Genomic DNA, 21,690 nt, shown 5'->3' on the forward strand with positions numbered 1-21,690 from the left:
TGTCTCAAAGGGAAGTGAGGGGGTTTGGTTTTATATTTTCTGGGTGTACTGTTCAGAAAGTAACATTAGAAGTAGGCTGGAATGAATGCTGAGTGCCAGTAAGCTACATCCAACCACTACAACAGCTACTGTCTGGAGATTATATGCTATAGGTACTGTTCCACTAACTTTACATGTAGTAACTGATTTAGTTTATATAATATTTCTACAGGTTTGGTTCAATGATTAACTTCCAGCTTACTGGCAAGAAAAATGCATATAGAGATCGAATAAGTTACCCTAGGTCTTATGGTAGGGAGCTAAGTCAAGATTCAAATACAGTAAATCTCTAATTTCTAGAACTTAAACTCTAAACTTCTACATTCAACACTTGTTTGTTTTCTTTGAGACACACACACACACATATATATATATATATATATATATATATATATATATATATATATTTTTTTTTTTTTTTTTTTTTTTGTGGTACAGGGTATTAAACCAGGTCCTTGTATGAATTAGGCAAGCACTCTACTGCTGAGCTACACCCCCATCACATGCTTTTTTTTAAAGACCTGTGAAAATAGAGGACTTCTTTCAAAGTTAATAAGGGGAAAAACCTCACAAAGTAAATAGATGCCATTAAGAATAATTAGTTCTACTATTGAGACAGAGGAAATGACAAATGTTACATAATGGTGCCAGAGATAATTTGATGGCATTAAGTTTGTAAATATTAAAAAAACAATACTTCTCATTTCAAACAAAATGTACAAGTCTGAAACTGATGCACATCGAATTTGGAAACCAAAGTTTATCAATAGCCATGGAGAAAACGGAAAAACTTGTTAAAAATGAAAACTATCCTCCTCAATATACAAGACCAGACAGCTTTATAAGCCAATCTTTTGAAATTCTCAAGGGACAGAAAATTTCTAGGCCATTATGACATTTATAAAAATTCTAAGCAACAGTATTATACATTATCAGGTATAGTAAAATATCACCTTGTTTTTCTATGGCTAAACCCAACCACATTGAAAATAGCCATATTATTTCAGGGGCCTATTATTGTAGACAATAATCATTTTCAGATAGACAGAATTTCCTTCCCTTCATCTCCTGGTCTTTAAAGCATTTACCTTCAAAGGACTTAATTATGTGTATTCATAGTGTGGTGGTGTGAGCTGTCTCCAACATTCTCCTCCCAGAGCTGCTTGGCATCTACTTTTGGGGGTACAATCCCAAGTATAGCCATCTTACACAATGTCACCTTCCATGTCCTGGCTTACTTTTTCTGACTTTTGATCGTAAGTTTCAATGTTCTCTGCCCAAGTCCCTCTCTCACAATGGGACCGTGAATATTGCCTTCACAGTACTCAAACCACCAGGAAGATTTGGCTGCTTCACCAAGAGTTCTTAGAATACAATTTTTCTCCATTTAAAATGTTGGTCTGGGGCTTAACATAGATAGCTTTTACAATGTTGAGATATGTTCCTTTTATCCCTAGTTTTTCTAGTGCTTTGAACATGAAGGGGTGCTGTATTTTGTCGTATGCTTTTTCTGCATCTACTGAGATGATCATATGATTCTTATCTTTAAGTCTATCGGTGTGATGAATTACATTTATTGATTTCTGTATGTTGTATAGTTCTCTGTGAGTCTGGGTCATTCCTGCCTCCTAGACATTGGGCAGAGGTTTTACTCAAAATTCCATTCGTTTAAAGTCAAAGAATTCTTCTGGGCTCAGCATATTCTGGGGCAACACACCAGACACTAAGAATAGATCTCTTGTAATCTCAGATTCCCAGTATTTCCTGGGAGATCATCACCATCCTCTTTCTCTTTCGGGAGCTAAAGGGACTTAATAGTGTGGGCTCTGTATGTAAGGGTGGAGAGAATTTTTCCCTTCTCAGATATTCTACCAGCATCCACTGCACTCACTTCCTCTCCATCTCTAGAGAACAGAGAGAGAACAGAGAGGAGCTCTGTCCAGATAGAAGACCATTCAGAAGCTTGGAAACTAGAACCATGGTGGTAGGGAAACTAGTTATGTTTATTTATATACCCGGTCAGATCATTTCTTAAACTGACTGTGATCTTTTAACTGCAAAACTAAGGACTTCAGGCTTTTGTTTCTCTACTTTCGTTATGATAGGAAATTAAAAGAGAAAAAGAGTTTGTGGACTCATTTGAAAACAATTGCTAACACTATTTAAATTCTTCTAGAAAATAAAAATGAAAACACTGGAAAGTTCCATTTTTAGCAACCTACCATAACTTGAAACCACAATCATGAATATAAACAGCATGCAAAAATATACATGCAATGCCAATATATCTGAAACAGTTTATTTAAAGAAAAAAATAATCTACCAAATTGGATTCCAGGTATGCAATATACTTCTTATATTTTGTGTAATTTTTTTTTTGTATTAAGCAAGTAAGTAATGAGCAAGTCACTATGTGAGGGGGTATGGCACATAAAGACAATTATAGAGTCTTTAAAAATATTAAAATATGTTTGGAGAAACCTACAAAATAAACAAAATAAGAAATGTAAATAATTCCTGATATGCATGAGAACCATTTAAAGATACTAAATTGCTTTTCAATTGAATTATATATATAGGTGCTAGGTGTTCAAAGAAAGTCAAATCATTTTACTTTAAGGTGGTAGAAGATATAAGAAAAATAATTGCAAATCTGCTTGTAAACTGAATTCAAACAGCATAAATAATCTTAGAAGAAAAGAGATATATTAATTTATTAACAATTCAGATTTAAATCCCACATCATGTTAGCAAAATGTGAAAGTTGGAAAAGGAAAAACTTTTACTAAATTCATTGAATCAAATAGAGAGAATTCAAAACATACCATTTTACTCTCAACTCTGACTATTATAGAAGTGGCGGTAGTAGAAGAAGGCTTGACAAAGAGGGACAGTCTGAAAGCAGACTTAAAAATGAGTTGGGCATGTGGACTAAGGGTATTTCAGGTTGGTAAATTATCAAGAAGAAAGGCTGAATATACACATGCTCTGTCTTCCAGTAATGAAAGAGTAAAATATTATGATTTAGAGACACTCCAATTAATATTTGTACCCCTGAGGTAATGTTAATATAAAATACATACAGTGTGTAGTATATTCTTTCACATATTCAGCGGGCAAAACAATTTAGAATATCTTTCTACATGAGGTGGCATCTTGTTCTGTGTGAATAATGAGATTTATTGGCTTAAGTTCAGTGTATGCTTTCTGAACACTTAGTGCCAGAGTACTATTAAAGCCCCTCCTGCTTTCTCTTGATTTTTCTCTCCTAAGATGTAACTGCAAAAAAGTAAAAAAAGTCAGCTTCTCTGCCATCAGCTTTACCTCTATTTTCTGAACCCAGATCCTGGATCCTTTTTTACTATCCTCATCAAGAAATAATCAATCTAGGCCTGAGGTTATAGCTCAGTGATAGAAGAAATGACTAGCATAAACAAGACCCTAGGTTCCATCCCCAACACCACTCCCACACATGCATTCGCAAGCGAGCGTGCGCATGCACACACACACACACACACACACACACGCACGCACACACACAAATCAATCAACATAGAGATAAAATTGTTGCCAAAAGTTATGTAGAAGTGAATTCAAGTATAGTGGAACTTTTACAAAATGAACTTGAACCTGGGGAGGAAAACTGTGCTGCATCGAAAATATTTTTTTTCCCTCCACGTAAACATGAACAGTTTGTCTAATTGAGCTGTGGATTCCTTGGGGGCACAAAGACTCAATATTTATAGTTCTTTGTGTATACAATATGGTTAGTGGAACTCCTCAACAGCTCCAGGGATGCAATTACTTAGCTGTTTCAGATGGGAAACATAACAAAGTGAGTTCTCTACTCAAGGAGTACAGACAGAAGACTGTCCACCTGTTCAGAAGTTGTAGGACACTCTCCTCCCTGCCTACCTCTCCCACCCCCTGAAGGTGGTCCGGTATCCTACCCCTGTATTTCTGATGTCTGGTATATCTCTGAACCTAGTGCATCCCTCTCTCCCTTACACAGATCTCTGTGCCTAGCTACTAAATCTAAACAATGTTTACTTTTTAAATGTCTACTCTGCTTTGCCTCAGTTTCCTTTATTCCTTCCAGGAGGGCATTATAAAGGCATCTGCTCTTACTCTTCATCCACTTCATCTCTCTTATCTTTTCTCAACGTCCCATTTTGTCATTGTTTTTAGTCCAACATATGCACTTACTCTCCAGCTTGATTGATTGCTTGGTTCTGCATAATACAAAAGGGTTACTGACTCTACTTAAAAAATAATGAGAATTGTGACTTCCTGCAAGAATGAGTAGGAAGCAGATAAACTTTTGCATGACAGATTGAGAAAATAAACACTTTATTAGACTGTTTCCACAGGGATGCAAATGAAACAAGTGATAGATCACCACCAACTGAATTACAAACACCATTTACGTTTATAACATCCATTATTATACATATGACCATTTTTTGCAGTCACATTTGAAATTACTGTCTTGGTCCAAGGGAGCATAGAAAATGCCTGTTGGATCAATAATATATCCTTTTAAGCTAACCCCAACTCAGAACAGTGTGGTTGCCAATATGGTAAAGCCTGGATAATGCAGGGCTCGCTCCATCAGGGTATTTGAGGTCAATACCAGTACAAATAGCAGCAGATGGGAAACATAACAAAGTGAGTTCTCTACTCAAGGAGTACAGACAGAAGACTGTCCACCTGTTCAGAAGTTGTAGGACACTCTCCTCCCTGCCTACCTCTCCCACCCCCTGAAGGTGGTCTGCACTACCCTCTATCCCACTTGCTGTTCCATGAACACATAAGAGATGGGTTCTAGAAGTATTTGAAACACCATCTGAAATCTGCATTCACTTTAATTCATTTGGTTTTTCTTAGCTGTAGTAGGTTGACTCTACTTAACCTCATTATGAATTTTACTCCCCATCCATTCAGGGTGAGCAAAGTAGACTTCCCCACTTAAAGTTTGAATCATGTCTCTGAAATTTTAAAAACAAAGTTAAATTGGACTGTGTAGCTGATGTTATGTGGACATCTTTCCATTTGTTTATGCCTCTATTACAGGATTGTTGCATTAGTTATTTTGTATCTTCTGAGCTCATGGGTTTATTGAGATAGGGGTCATGGCTTATTCACTTCTGTTGACATAGCACCTGGAACAGGTGATGCCTGAAACATGCTTAATAAATAAGCAAATGGAAGTGTGAGGAACAAAGGAGGAGAAAAAGCATTTCCATCCATCTATGATGTGATGAAATGTGAGGAGGCAGGAAAGAGCAAAACATATTTAGAATAAAGGCATTTCTCCAGCTTGTGTGAAGGTTGTAATGTGTGTCTTAGGAAAAGTTAAATGTGGTCAAATTTGAATGCCAGATTTGATGCCAGATTTGGGAGTGTTTATTCTATGGATAGTAGGAAGTTTGAACATTCTATAACAGAAGCATTCCACTGGGGAAGTAATACTCTAGGAAGATTAGTCTATCTGCAGAAGGCAGGGCCTGTTAGGGAAGAACTGGAGATTGGAAGGTGAGAGAAAAAGCCTAACTATAAAGCAAGGTGAAGCCTGACCTGGAGTGGTGGTATCAGAATAGGAAAGGAGGGAGGATGACATGAATGTTTTTAAGGAAAAAACCAAGAGGATTTCTCCTGGGTTTGGAGAACAAGAGAGAGCTGTTAATAATGAAATTCCAACTCAATCAAGATAACAAGAGCACTTAACTCTTAGACCTGGGGCTAGGTGACTGGGTAGGTGAGGAGGAATTGAATGCAGATTATAAAAATTAATTTTAAGGAGGTTGGGAAATATGAATGTAAATGCCTCAAACACAGTTTAAGATGAAGAACTAAAATTCTAAGGAGAAAATTGGATCAAAGATAATTATTTGGTAGTAATCAACATAGAAGTGATAACTGATTTTTTTTTTGAGAATGGAGAGATATTGTAAGAAGAATAGAAGTAAAATTTTAAATTTGGAGTCATCTATGTTAAATTTGGTCATTTGTGGGATTCTAAAATGTGCATGGAATAATAAGATTATCTAGTTGATATTTATGATTATCTCTCACATTATGCAAACAAATTAATTTGGTTGTAACCTCTTTATATACATATCTTAAATTGATTTAAGCTAAAGTAATGGGACTGAAGATGATTAAAGGTATTCCTTCCCCCAGAGTTTCCAATGTGGGAGGTATTTGGAAACCTAAGCATGGATGGTATTCTTATTTATTGTTTCCTTCTTCTCCCATACATATTTTGTATGAATATTTCAGGGTAACTGTCTTGGAGAAGATTTATTATTTGTCAGTTCCTAGCATTCCGTGTTATTATAATGTCATGAAATCTTAATGTCATTTTTTAAAAGTCTTAGAAACAGTAAAACTTCCATACAAATAACATTATGTAGGTCACTCACATAATTCTTTGCTCATCTTCCATCTCAATACCCTACAGGTATAAACCTCTTACTAAAATGTTTAATACTATTAACTGACACTGATAGAATGTCTCACAATGTACTTTTACATAATGTTTAATTTGATGTTCATAACAAATCTGTCAGCATGACATTATTGTTATTACAATTGCCATCTTAAAGATGAGTAAAATGAATCTCAGAGAGATTAAATAATTTTGCAAAGATTTTTTCCATATTACAAAAAATTCAAAGGCTCATACATGGTCTCTCATATAGATACACAAAATATTCATTGGATATAAAAAAACATTGATCACTTCTACTTTTTAAATTTAAGGAAAAGATAGGAGTTAAGTTGACTAATATTTAATTTGCAGGCTGGTCCTTGAATGTTGACCAGTCTCCATGTCAAACAGGAGCAGGCACGGGAGCCCCACAGTATAGGCGACATCACAGAGGCTTCCTCTTGCTTGCTCACTCTCAGGGTGCTATGTCATAAGCAGTTGGCCTGTGCCTGGTTCAATTTTATAATGGCTACTTCATTTTTGCTTTAACATTTTTATTGTTAAAAGGATGAGTCTTTCCATGTATGCTTGTGTTTCCTTATGAATTCTGTTTGTATTCTACATCCCGTTTACCTATCTAGTAATCTAATTCAAAAACTGTGACAGAGACACTTGTTCTAGATTTTAGAATCCCTAAATTATCTTCTTTTAAACCAAATATGCAAAGATACTCCTGCTAATTCAGTTTTTGCCATGTGACGATGTTTTAGATTCTTGACCATGATCGACTTTTAACCAAACTAGTCCCTTCAAAATATACAGAGACAGCCCATACAGAAAATGTGAATTGGAACAAAGACCGACAATGTTTAGTAAGCAAATAAGAAAATGCCACACCTGCCATGGCTTTCAAATGTGTGGGTTTTGTCAGTAATTTCAAGATACAATAATGATAAGAAGAGTCGTGTTAAAAGCTTGATCCCAGAGTGGTGCTCTTGGAAGGTGCTGGGAACCTTTAAGACTTGGGCTAGTGGGAAGTTTTTAGGTCATTGGGGACATATTCTTGTAGGGGATACTAGGCCTTAGCCTCTTCCTCTTTCTTTCTTTGACCTCCTGGTCATGAAGTGAGCAGATTTGCTCTATCCTGTGCCCCCACCATAATGTGCTGCCTCATCACAGACACAAAAGCAATGAGCCAACCAATCATGAACTGGAACATCCCAAACTGTATACCAAATAAATGTTTTCTCTTTATTATTTGATTATTTCAGATATTTTGTTATAGTGCTGAAAACACACTAGTCTATAACTTGAATGAGATAACCAATCACCTTACTATACAGTATGAAAAATTTCCATGACCATTGTACATTAAGAAATATTTAGAGATTTTATTATAAATTTAAATATTAACTTTGTTTATGACATCCTAAGCACTTTGTGTTACGTGTGAAATTAAATTTTGCTTTTGTGTTGATGAATGAGGAAATAAATGAATTGAGTTGCATTGTCACTAAAATCCATTTAGGAATATATATTTTTTTAATCTTAGGCAATTCAGCTTGGTTATATATGTAATTTTTCTAGAAATCATTCTTATTAAACAACTTATTTATGAAAGTTATATTATCTCTCTTATATTCTTTAGTGACTTTACACAAAAAGTTGTGTTAAGTGGACTTCATTATTGAAATTGAATCTAGTGAATGATACCTACTTAGACTTTGATGAAACATTGATATTACAGCATGTTCTTATGTGTGGAAATTTATTCTAAGAAACATGTTTCATATCCTCAAGACTGCTCATTATGCCTCGTCTGATAATTTTTTTCTGTAACAGTAATGCCTGTTGGTTTGCAACTATATTGGCTATATCATTTCAGCCATTTACCTATGATAGGGTGAAGAACTAACTGCTTGTTACCTCTTGTAGGTAAATATGAAATGTTAAAGGAGACTCTCAATAATTTCATTATTTTTTAAATATAAAGAAATAAATCATTTAATGTGCAATCTATTTCATTTGGCAATGTGTAATTTAAATCAAGAGATAGACACTTGTATACAAATAGAATATAACAAAAGGAAAATATGATTTAATAAGTGATGGGTCCAGAGCTTTCTAGTTCTTCCAAATTTATAGATCAGAGTCTTAAAAGGCATATGAGCATTTTGAAAAAACACAGCTAGTCCTGGATAAACATCAGTATTTTAGGTAACATATGCACCGAAAAGAATCTACATGGAAGCAATAAGTGACCCAAATATCAACATTAAACCAATGAAGAACCAAATTTGAGCATTGTTCCTTTTAAACAGTCATTTTCATAGCTGCCACCTCTCACCTGTGCATTAGATACAGCATTTATCATGAAGAATCCCAATGAAGAAAATCTGCCATATGTGTGAAAAGCATGGTATAACTCTTTAACTGATATACCATGGGTACATCCATCATGTTCCACCAACTTGTAAAAAACAGTATGCTTGTGACCACAGAAACAATAGAATTTCTTTTCTCACTCTAGTTCATACATTCTCATTCCAGCCCATACATTCTGGCCATCAGAAATTACCTAGGAAGTCTGCCATTTTAACTCCATAAGCCTGGATATTTCCTTAAATACTGCATCTGGTTTTCTATCAAATGCTTGCTCTGACAGGCACAGGGAAGAGGAGGTTGTGACACAGCTGAACTGGAGTCCTCTAATTTCATTAATTTTTAGTAAAATTTTGTAAAGTACAGGATTGGTATGACTTCAAACATTGCTGAAATAGTTATAGAGCTTGTCTTCACATTCTAGATACTTAGTGTTCAAATGGCTTGCTAATCTTTGACTAATCTCAAGGAAAAAATCCACAATATTTCATAAATAGTGGCAGTGGATGTATACCTATATTTTAAATAACTCACAATGCAACAGTGTTAAGAAACTGCCCTTTTAGTCTTCTCCCATGTGAGGACACAGTAAGAGGTTTGTCTTGGAAGAAGAGAGCAGCCCTCATCCAAAATGGAGTCTACCAGTGCTATTGATCTTAGACTTCTCAGCCTTGAAAACTGTGGAAAAATTCCATTATTTATAATTATCCAGTTTTAAATAATTTGTTATAACAACAGAGATGGACTAAGACAGACTACTTGAAATATATTACACAGGATTAATGGGACTATATCATATTTTTCCTCTTTAATTGCCACTCTCAAAGAAAGGGATGGGTGCCCTATTTACCTTGGATGGTTTCTGATGCATTATTTTGAGTTTTGGGGTTTTGGCTCATTATCTTTATGAATACCATTAAGACTAATGCATTTCTATAAAATAATTTTTAATCAATTGAAGTCATTATTTTTTATGCTCAAAATATTCCATCTTTATCCAAAAAGTCTATTATGTATTTTTGACATAATCCTATTTCAGTTTGGTGACTTCCTTGTCATTTGTTATAACAAGATGTACAAGATTTGTGTTATCCATTTCCTGATCCATAGCTGAATCCAGACACTTTTCTAAGGAGGTTTATTTCCTTATGATACTTAAAGATCAGAATCTGGCACTAGGTTTGGCTATTTCTTTTAGGTATTTTCAGTAAACATATCAAGGAAATGCATTTACAAATTATTGTAGAAACTAAAATATACAGAGGATAAACATACAGAGAGAATAGCATAATAAATCTCACTTGTGCCATCTTCTAGTCTCATACATATCAATGTTTTGTTCAACTTATTTTATCTTGTTCTCATCCTTTCTAGAAAAGTTGTGAAATATATTTCTTACAAATATATGACAGAAAAAATGGTCAAGGGATAGAAACTAGAACTTCATAAATGAGGACCCATAAATGGTCAACAACCTTTGAAAGATGTTCATATTTCATGATAGTTTATTTTCACATTTAAAAAAAGTAATGAATGAGCTGGGGTTGTAGCTCAGTGGTGGAGCACTTAACATTAAAAAAAGTAAAGATTAAAAAATGAATACTCTAATATGAATCAGTTACAGTAAAATAGAACTTTCATACAATGCTAAAATAAACAAAAGTTGGTGTGAGTTTTCTGGACAGCAATTTAATAAATCACATAAAATATTTGGGGTTGGGATTGTGGCTCTGTGGTAGAGTGCTTCCATAGTACATATAAGGCACTGGGTTCAATTCTTGACACCACATATGAATAAATAAAATGAAGTTTCAATGTCCATCTACAACTAAATATATTTTAAAAATAGATATTTAAAAACTAGCTGGATGCTGTGGTGCAGGCCTATAATCTCAGCTACTTCGGATGCTGAGGCAGGAAGATCACCAGGCCATCCTAAGGAACTTGCAAAACTCCATCTCAAAATAAAATTTAAAAAGGACTAGAGGTGTAGCTCAGTGATAGAGTGCTTGCCTTGTATGCATGAGAACTTGGGTTCAATTACCAGTAGTAAAAAAAAAACAAAAAGAAAGAAGAAAGAAAAAGGAATCTGCTTTAATAGACTTCACTTGAGTAACACCAAAGTGAACTTCTTTTTATTTTGCTCAATCTGTGTTCAGTCCAGAAGGGAGGCTCAGCCACACTATAAGACACTGTTGTCAGGTGCAGGGTCAAATTTAGATCACCATCATATCCAAGTTCCAGTTGGTAGGAAGGAGAAAAAAAGCACAAAGAAGGCAAGACCAAAGTTATGAAGATCCAAGTCTAGAAATTACACACATCACTTCTGCTCATTTTATCAGTGAAAATATAATCAAAGGGTCACACTGATCTGTAGAGAAGGCTGGGGAATGCAGATTAGTTCAGCAGCCATGTGTTAAAGAGAGGAGAAAACAGAGTTTTGTGGATACCTCATAGTCTCTATTATACCCACAACTCAGTGAGTTTCCTTCTAAGAATTTAATTTTAAAAAGTTCAGATGTTCCTCCAAATATAACTATAAGCATTGCAGCTTAGTGTGTAAGTGAAAAATCGAAATCAACATGAATATCCAAAATAATAGGTTATTTAAACAGATTATCATTAATTAAACACCTTGAAAATGAGGTAGTGCAGGCTTTCGGGTAGAGCTCAGTGGTAGAGTGTGTACTCAGCCTGAAGGAAACCCTGGATTCAATCTCCAGACCAAAATTAAAAAATTAATGATATAATGAGTATATAATGATGATGAAAGAGGTTCAATGTTATAGTAGAAATGTTTGGGGTTCTCATCTTGCTTCTAATCATTTTATATTTAAATTACTGGCCCTACTTAAGGGGTGCACTTAGGTAACCTTTTTTTTCTGTCAGGTGATGCTACTGGAGTAGTTATAGGTATTTGAATCAGGGATAATATCACTCAAATTTTCTCTCAATAATTTGAATTAAGGCATACAGAAAGTATTGTGGTCTTGTTTTGGCAATGGAGTTGTAAGATGATGTGTAATCTGGACTGAATGCATATCATCAAGCATCTGTATGCCAAACCTACTTTTATTCTAAGAGTATCTGAGTATTCTGTTTCTTTCAATCCAATGATTATAACTAAGAAAAGTATAAATTTTTATCTGAAAAAGAAAACGGTTTATAGAAGTTTATATATAATATGATTCCCCTTTTAAAAAAGACAACTGTATAGAAGAAGGTTTATAATACTGGTAACAATGGGTATCCTTTGGATGATAGAATTACAGGTGATTTTTATTTTCTTCAATCTATTAGTTTCTGTTTATTGAACTTTCTACAATGAACATGTTTTATTTTAAATTTTAGATAAAGTAAATTGCATGTACTTTTTTTGGCAGAAAGTTATAAAAATTAGCATTTGGTAAGAGGGAGCTCATTCCTTTGAAAAGCCCAGGCAGAATATAGAACAAAGAAGTTGAAAAATTGCCACATGGAAGATTATAGGCTCTATATTTTGTGAATTTATTGAAAACATTAATAGTGAAGATTTATAAATTTCAATCTAATTTGTTTTTATAATCCTCAATGTGAGGCTAAGGGGACAAGAAGATTGGCAAGGAGGTGTGATAGGTATTGAAATCAGATATCACTGCATTATTTGTGCCTGGATTTGAACTATAGACAGAGGAGATAATTCTAAAGAATGAGACTTGTAATAAGGACACCACAAACCTGAATACCATACATATAAAGCACAAACATTATTATGCATAATCTGCTTGAATCTGGAAAATCTCAATTGAACTAGTATGTTATATTTTTTGCAAATAAAAAAAACTGGAAGAGAAATAAGGAAACAATTAGATTGATAAAAATTAAGTTAAAGAAAACTTACTTTAAAACTAGCTACGACACTTGGAATTTCAGTAAAAATTCTGCCCTTTATACAATGTAAAGCATGATCTAGACTTTCATACTGCACAATAAATTTTAATCAGTATCACAAAATTAGAATATATAAAAATATTGGCAATCTCTGAATCATCAACAAAAAACGTACTTTTTGAGTAACTTAGGCTAATTTGAAATTTTGCAAAGTTATACTTGAAATTCTACTGTTTTACTATATTCTTAATAAATGTCAACTTTAAAATAACTTATTCAGGTGATTTTTTGTACATTGGAAAATTGATAGTAGTTACATTTTATTAGCTTTGATTAATAACTCTTGGCATAATAAGTAACCAAAGATAATTAGTTTACCGTTATGTGGTATATTTATCCCAAATACATATTTGCTGCTTTTTTGTTATATAAACTTTTGTTATATATATTATGTAAACATGTGTAATGCAAGTCTAAGTGTAGGTGTCATGAATTCTTAGTTCATTATAGAGTAGTTATTTGCTAAGTATAAAAGACATAAATGGTGTGAAAATACTTTGTGTACAATTAGTGACTTGAAAAATTGTGTTCTATATGTGAATTATGAAATGAATTGCATTCTGCCATCATGTATAACAAATTAGAATAAATAAATATATTTTTTTAAAAGGTGTGATTCTAGAGGATAAGATGTCAGCAAGAGTGCCCCCTAGATTTTAATAGTATCAAGTTAGGGGAATTGTGACTGCTATATTTTTTATATAACTTGCACTTTCTATAGAAATGTGCTTATTTATGTCTTTCAAATTGCTGGAGTTTGTTATCTCAAGTTGTTTGATTTTTATCCTTATTGATGTCCTACCTGAGGGCAGGAAGAGGTGGGCATACATCCCACCTTTAAAACTAACACTATAGGAACGGACTATTATTCAGGTGGTGGAACACATGGTGTTAGAGTGTATTTTGTTGAATCCTGTGGAATATTGGTATTTTAATTCTAAAATATCACCTAAAATTTCTCAGTTCCAATTCTGTCTATAGTTAACATAAAAAGTAAATTGTAGCTAGAAGCACAGTTTTCTCTATTGCTTTCCTGTCCACCCCATCACCAATCAGAGCCAGACCCTGACCCATAACACTATTACCAACAAGCAGCCTTAATCTTTACCTGGGGTTTTATATTCACTAGTTGTATTGTCTATGTTGCCTGTGGTGGTCATTAATCATCATTAATGAACTCATACAGAGTACAAATATTACCTGCTCCTAGCATTGGAGCACTTTATCTGGAGTTGCTCAAGTGAGAAGCCCCAAGATTATAAGTCAATATCTTCATTTCAAAGCCTCTGCCCTTGTGACTTTTAAATTAGAGCTCCAGTTTGACATCACTGTATGTCTCTATTTCTAGCCACCACTTTTTAATACACATGGCTTGCCTCTCCCAATTCCTGAACAGGGCTCTCAGATTGTGTGTCAAACTCAATTACTCTGTAGGAAAACTGCCTTCTCTTCAAGGTTTCCCCTTAAGATCTCTCAGTAATTTTTGAACCTTCTATTTTGAAATAGACCTTCTCAAACTGTGTCATTTGTCAATTTATTGCCCATCAGCTGCAATGTGCCATTCTTTGTGATGCCTTCTGATACTGGAGCAGCGCCCTGCCCTACCCTACTCTATTGCCAGTTTGTGCAACATTCAACATTGTCAATCAAGGGTGCTAGAGAGTCACTTCAGGCCATAGCAAGAAGGAAATTTCTCCTGAGGGTCAGGTTTGCGCTTTTCTTCAGCAAGGCTGCCAGTGGATTTGCATGTGGAGTTCCATGACACTTATCTCTGTAGCCATTGACAGCCAGCATGAGGCTTAACAGCCCTCCTGGAAGTTTGTTAGCCACCAGGTGAGCTACTTCCTGTGAATCTCCTTCAGCACATTCTTTCTGGCCTGTACCCTGTTGGGGCTGTGTGTTCCTCTGGCCAGCACACCCTCCTTAACAAGGTTGGGATGGGAGGGTAGATTTTTTTCTATGATTTTAGTTCCTTCCTTGTTCACTTTACCTCAGTTCCAGAAAAAGAAGCTATTTTCTGCATTTGTTATTTCTATTCTTTACAGTTCTCATTTATCCCTTTTATTATGATTAACACAACATTCCTTTGTAATAAACATTTTCTTCTTCAAATTTCTGGTGTGGTTCTGAATGCAACCTGAAGTTGGTATGTCTGTTTTCAGATGTTGTAGAAAGAGACAGAAACTTTATGTAATTTTAATAGATTTGCTGTGACAAAATATTTGAGATAAATATTTGAGAAGTTTGAAGCAAGAAAATGATGGAATTGAATTACATTATTATGTAAATTGAGAAAGACCCACTTTAGCAGCACAGTACCTCTGCTTGGATATCATGACTGCCCTTTTCTCTAAGAGCAAATTTAGAGAATCACTAAAACATGACCAAAATGTTGCTTGAGAGAAGACTTTATGAGGCTATCAATACATTTTATTAGAGAACAATGATTTTTTTTGTAGACGTTCAATTATGGATGACCTAACTTCGCTAAAATCATCTTCCCTTTCTATTTCCTTTTATCAATATCATCTTTCTTCCTTTTGCTCTTCGGGTGTAAAATATTGACATTATCTCTGATTTGTTTCAGCATAGTTAAATGTCTTAGTATTTGCAGGGCATTGGCTAGGGAATGAAAGGTTACAAATAGTATATCATTTATGTCCTCAAAGGACATACACAAAATTTGTGTATCCACAAAAATTGCTAAAATGTAAGTGACTAATACTTTTATAAACAATGAAAGTAACTAATACATTCAGAAATAATTCAACATCACCATTTTTAATAGTTCATTGGACTTATAATTTCAATGTGGATGTTAAGAATATTATCCTTGTTATAATGTAAAGCCAAATCTTTTACTTTACTCTCTAGAAAAAGCACAACAAATATTTATTATATTTTAAGACACAGTGTGACATTTAAATAAAATTTTAGGGTTCATTAATTTTTGAAGGAAAACAAAGCTATGATTCAAAGGAGCTTTTGAAAACACTTTTGTTTGATTGGCTATTTTATTAATTGTTATTGGGCATATACAACAATCCCTGCACTTTAATATAAAATTAATAGTTTTCTTCTCATGTCCCACGGTAGAAGTATGGAGATTATTTATTAACACCCTCTTCAGAAAGAAAAATGTATAAGCTTCTAATGGTAAAGGGCAGGGTGATAGTGTGTGACAGTAGTAGGCAGGAGTCCTGCGTCCTCTTCTTGAACATTGCCTCTCCTGTCACCACTGTACTGCAACGAAGCAGTTGGCTTTATGTATTTGTTTTGTTTTTAAATTCAATTGTTCAGATAAACATCTAAAAGCAACAAAAATTGGATGGCTGAAGTTTCTACTTAATTAAATTTGCTCCTGTGTTTTATAGAAAAGTGGTAAAGCCTCTAATAAGACCAATTTTTATCTTCATCCCCAATTTGCTCTTCTCTCACTGTCTCTTCCTTCAGTCTCCTTTCAAGCATATTTGTCCATGGGGCATTGGTTCTAGGACCCCTGCAAATAACCAAATCCCAGGAGGCTCAAATCCCTTATAAAAAATGGCTTAGTATTTGCAGATAACTTACACACCCCATCCATACACTTTAAACTATCTCTATATGGCTTATAATAGCTAACAATGTAAATTCAATGTAAATAGTTGTATAATTCAGGGAAAATAGCAAGGAAAAAAACTGTAAACGTTTAGTATAGATACAATTTCTTCCTCTCCCAAATGTTTTCAAACTTTGTTTGGCAAAATCTGAAGATGTGGAGCCCACAGATATGGAGTATTGATTGAACTCTTTTCTGTGTTCTAATCCCTCTTGGAGGATCCTCCAACTCTCCAGGAGAATCTTAAGAGAGGGCTGGTTTCAGAGTCCTTCATGTTTCTTTTGAGTTCTCCATTGCAAGTGCCAGCTGACAAAGGCTTATTTCTGCCTGGGACAATCCTCATTTGAGGGTGCCAGAGATTCTTTTCTCCTGAGGAGCAGATGAGTTGGTGGCTGCTTTGACTTTGCTGCTGGCTCTCCACCTTCAATGACTGAGACTGTTTTCTTCCTGAATTTACCTAACTACAAACATACTTTACCTATACCAGCTTTCTTCTAAAAACCAATCTGTTTTCATTGTGAAGAATTTAGATTTTTTTTCCATGACACCAATACAAAGCTTTAGGATATAGCAGTATGTGCTATTAACACTGGGCTAAGGGAACAAGCTCTTATAAGGTGTAGATGATCTATTATTTATGTAGGCATTTCATAATGCTGGATTGAGTTAGAAACAGAACCACCGTTTTAAGCCTGAATGATTGGCAGGAGAATGCAATATTTCCCCTGATAGTAAAGGGTGAATGTCAGTTCATTTTTCTCTTAAAATATTAACTTTATGCAACAAATAGAGCATATTTCCCAAGACAGAAATCTGGGATTCGAGGCTCTGTTTTCTTATCAAATCTAATTTGCTGCCTTATCTGGTTAATCCTACCTCACAGCTATTTTTTGACTGTGCTTTCTTTTCCAAAAACCTTTTCTTACACTGTAGGACCTATGCAATAAATTCTAAGCTCCATAGCACTGTATACAAGGCACTTCATCATCTGACAGCTGCCTACTTTGTAGCCTCATTTGCAGCTACTCCTCATCTGTGGTTGTGAAAATGCAGCATTCAGGTTTCTTTCTGCAGACAGCATAATTGACCAGTGGCTCCAGATGCTGTTCTTCTGGATGCATTCTTGGGTTTATATAGATGCCATGATTCCCACAGGCTTCTCTCAGCCAAAGTCTGAGTATGATAGGGATACTAATTCAGGACCTTTCTTAAGAGATTCAGAATTCCTTGAACAGGTGTCTGGATAAAGGATTCCAAGACTCTTCCTACACAGTCTTTCTCCATTCCTTTTCTCCTTGATAGATGTCAGACCTGCATTATGATCTGAAGTCTTCCCTTACCCTCTCTGGTTTCTTCTCCTTTGTTCTTCACAGTTGTTACCCCATCCCCTGCCTCCCAGTGAATCTCTTGGTATTTAATCTCAAATCCTTTCTTGGCATTTTCTTTTGGGGGACACAAATTAGCACAAATGGTGCCAAGAGTGGTTTAAAGAAACAGGTGATAAGACTCCGTCTGGAAACTGACTTCATCACTACCTGCAGGCAGAGGAGGTCCTTCTGAGTGTTATGTATGGGTAGGCTCTGGCACTAGATGGTATCTTAATTCCTAAAGATCTCACCACAGGTAATCCAGAACAGGAAAATATTTCACTGGAGGGGAAAACTCTGGCAGATGCCATGATCTAGGCATTTGAAACATATGGGGAAAATTATGTTACAAGGGTAGTAAAGTGAGCTGGTTAATGTTAAGTTTGTACTGCTGCTTTGCACAGGGAAAATGAGAAATTGAGGGTCATTAACAAGAAATTAAAGGCTAACAGTAGAAAGTTGAGGGCTGCTTTTATGCTTCCAAAGGGGACCTTGTCTTTTGCAGTGAAAGGGAAGACATAGCTGAGTAACAGATTGAAAAAAAAAAAAACTCAAAGATAAACCAAGTGTAAATGCCTGAGTCCACTATCAGATGGTAGAGAAAGAGGTAGGCTTTGGGTGTGGGCATACTGGAACAGGTACATATTATGTGCAGTTAAAAGGCATACCAGAGGACATGTTCTATGAGGGTGCCCAAAAGACATGTAGAGCAAGGCCATCAGGAATGCTCTGATAAAGTACTCTTAGCATCATGATTCATTTGGCAATGACTCTCCTCTACAGGCCAGGGCTGACAGAAAGGCAGGTGGCACAGAACTAGACTCATTTATATTCATGGAGCTATGCATGGAGGTAAGTCCCCTCCTACCATCCCTAACCTTTACCCCAATGTTTTTATTCAGTGATAGACATTTATTTTTTGCGTGGCTTTGTCTTTTCTCCTTACAGAACTTCACCAGTGCCACTATATGAGTATGTTGAGGGAGGCCCCAAATGGCTATAGTTAGCCTCCCTTGCTGAGGCTTCTGGCAGGTTATGTTTTTAATATGCAGCCAAGGTCATGAATTGGTTATTTTATGGGTAGTGTGTATTCAAGGTTATAAACATTTGCTTGTGAGCATACACCTACTTATGTAGCCTGCTAGTAGTGTGCCTTCTTTGGCCTGCATATAAAAAGAAGTTAAATGGAACTGACTGGGGCAAAAATGGAGTCAGCTGGGAGCTGAAACTAAAGCTGGAGGCTAGAGGCTGTTGCCATTTCTGAAAAGAGCCTGTCTACTATCCTAACTTCATCTTGCATCTTCTTCCACCTACCGGGATCCTGAATCTGTTTCCTGGGCCTGAGCCCCAACCTGACAAAGTGCTTGTAGAATGTTTTATCCACAGGTAAGGAAACTCACACAATATAACATTTCAACAGCCTGGTTGAGAGTAAAGAAGATGCTGAAGTGGACCTGTCTGTGATCATGGGATCCACTGTTTTTCTGAGATGTTAAGCCATATAGCATCATAGGTGGCTGCCACGACCTCAGAGGAACAGATGAATTACCAGCTCAGGGGACACAACCAGAAAGGATGGGGTACAGGATATTAAGATTCACCAAATTTGGAATCAAGAAATAACTAAGAAACAAAACACCTCACCCATCTTGTAGCAGGAATTCTATCACATTCAGGTAAATTAACATCAGATTGGCCTAGCTAGATAGTGTGCCTTTTCCTTAATTAGAGCAGGCAGGTTTTTGATGACAATCTTGATGGATTTTGTCCATAGATGGAGAAATAAATCCTTATTGGGAAAAATAGGATGTTATAATGAAGGAGAAAGTGATGCTAGGTAAGAAAAACAAAAATAAAATAAAAAACCAAAATAGAATAACATGTTCTTTTGAGATTGAATCTCCCTTACCTGAAATACTTGTGAGCATAAATGTTTCAGATTACCCCTTTTTTTTCAGATTTTAGAATATTCACATATACATAATGAAATACCTTGGCATTGGGACCCAACTCTAAGCATTAAACTAGTTTGTTTCATGCACACCTTGCACACACAATTGAACTACTTTTATACAGTTTTATTTTAATGAACCTACATTTTGACTATGCCTGGTCATATGAGATCAGGCCTAGAATTTTCTACCTTGGTGTCCTATCAGTGCTTGAAAAGTTTTAGATTTAGGAGCATTTTCAATTTTTTTCTTTTTTTTTTATTTTAATTTTGTGCATTGTAGTTATACATAATAGTGGAATTCATTGTGACATATTCATACATGCACATAGCATAATTTGATAAATCTCACTCCCCACTACTTTTCCTTTCTCTCCTCTTCTCCCTCCCCAGATCCGCTTGCTCTACTCTATTCTACCTATCTCCCTTTTATTATTGTTATTTTAATTAGTGTGTTATATTTCTTTATTATATATGCAGGATTCATTGTGGTATTTTTATACATGGACATATCATAGTTCGGTAGATTTCATTCCCTAGTACTTCCCCATACCCTACCCTTTCTCTCCACCCTATTGATCTCCCTTCTATTTTCATGAGATTCCCCCCTTTATTTTTTATTCCTTTCTTCTCTCTCTCTCTCTCTCATTTCCACCTGAGAGAAAACATTCGACCTTTGACTTTCACTTAGCATAATGTTCTCTAGTTCCATCCATTTACATGTAACATTTCCAATTTTGAATTTTCAGACTGGGGATACTCATGTACCATTTCTTTAGAGTACACCCAATTCCATAGTCTTAAAAGTACAGTTATCATCTTCCCGTACAGACCCTCCTTTCTTCTATAGTCCTTTATGTCAGAGAAGCATATCACCCCTCTAGAAGCTTAATCCAGAAACATGCAAGCTGTCCTTGAATCCTTTCATTTGCTCAATCACCATTTCTATTATTCCCACCATTTACATAACTCTACCACTATCTGTGATTTTCATCTACAGTTGCCACAACCCTAAGCAGGTCAAGTAGTTATTATCTCTTACCTCAATAACTGATACCTGCAAAGTAGCATATTCTGGTATACTAAGCCACAATAAAATTTGTATAGTTTAAAAAATGAAAATATAATCACATCAGATCTTCTTCAGAAAGGTCACATTAATTTTTATTCAACAGCAGTATATATGGTGTATAAGACCCCACATTCTTGGAGTAATCGTTATTGAAAATATTCATCAAAATTTGTCACAGGAAATTTTAAGAGATAAGTGACCAAGCTGTTTCAGTGATGGCAAAAATAATGGTAGTAGACATAACTGATTATTATTAAAAGATTAACACTGAAAAACTGTCCCATAAATAATAGCTTCACAGCAATTAAAAAAAACTGGTGTTTATGAAATAAGAGTAATTTTGTAAAGCAGTTCTCAGCTAGTCAAAGCTAAAAAAGAGTGGTTCAAAGGGTAAAATTTTATATTAAGTTTGAGGCTTGATCTTACTGATTACCTTTTTTCCTGAGTATTTTTCCCTATTGGATATTTTTCTGTTTCTTTGTGTGTCTCCTAATTTTTGGGTAAGAATTGAACAATGTACATACTTTATTGTAGTAACTCTGGATTCTGTTTTATTTATAGAATTGTTGTTTTGATTCTAGTAGACAGTTATCTAAATTTAAAACTGCAAAATTTGCCTTCCTCATGGCTTGCGGAAGCCCCTGATAATTTTTTACTTTGTTCTTAGAACTTCTAGCTGATTCTTTTTTAGTTTGTGCCCTGGAAAATCACTTCTGTGCTTAAATGGCTCTCTCATCCTTTCCTCTTCATCTTTGCCTTCGAGCCTTCTTATAAAACAAAAATCAGATCATATATTTTACAAGTATTTACTTATTGAAAGCCTACACTGGGCCAGGCACTTGGGATACACTTACAAAAAACATGGGGGGCGGGTGAGAAAGGTCAAAAGTCCTGGGTTTTTGGAACTTAAATTGTAAC

General features: G+C 35.1%; 1 pseudogene; it reads right to left on the reverse strand.

Annotated features, from left to right (window-relative positions):
* Nucleotides 1–8,517: 8,517 nt before the first annotated feature.
* Nucleotides 8,518–9,066, reverse strand: LOC114096306 (transmembrane protein 50B-like; annotated as a pseudogene).
* Nucleotides 9,067–21,690: the final 12,624 nt, after the last annotated feature.

Source organism: Marmota flaviventris, chromosome 7 (assembly GCF_047511675.1).
Source record: "Marmota flaviventris isolate mMarFla1 chromosome 7, mMarFla1.hap1, whole genome shotgun sequence".
Classification (NCBI taxonomy): domain Eukaryota; kingdom Metazoa; phylum Chordata; class Mammalia; order Rodentia; family Sciuridae; genus Marmota; species Marmota flaviventris.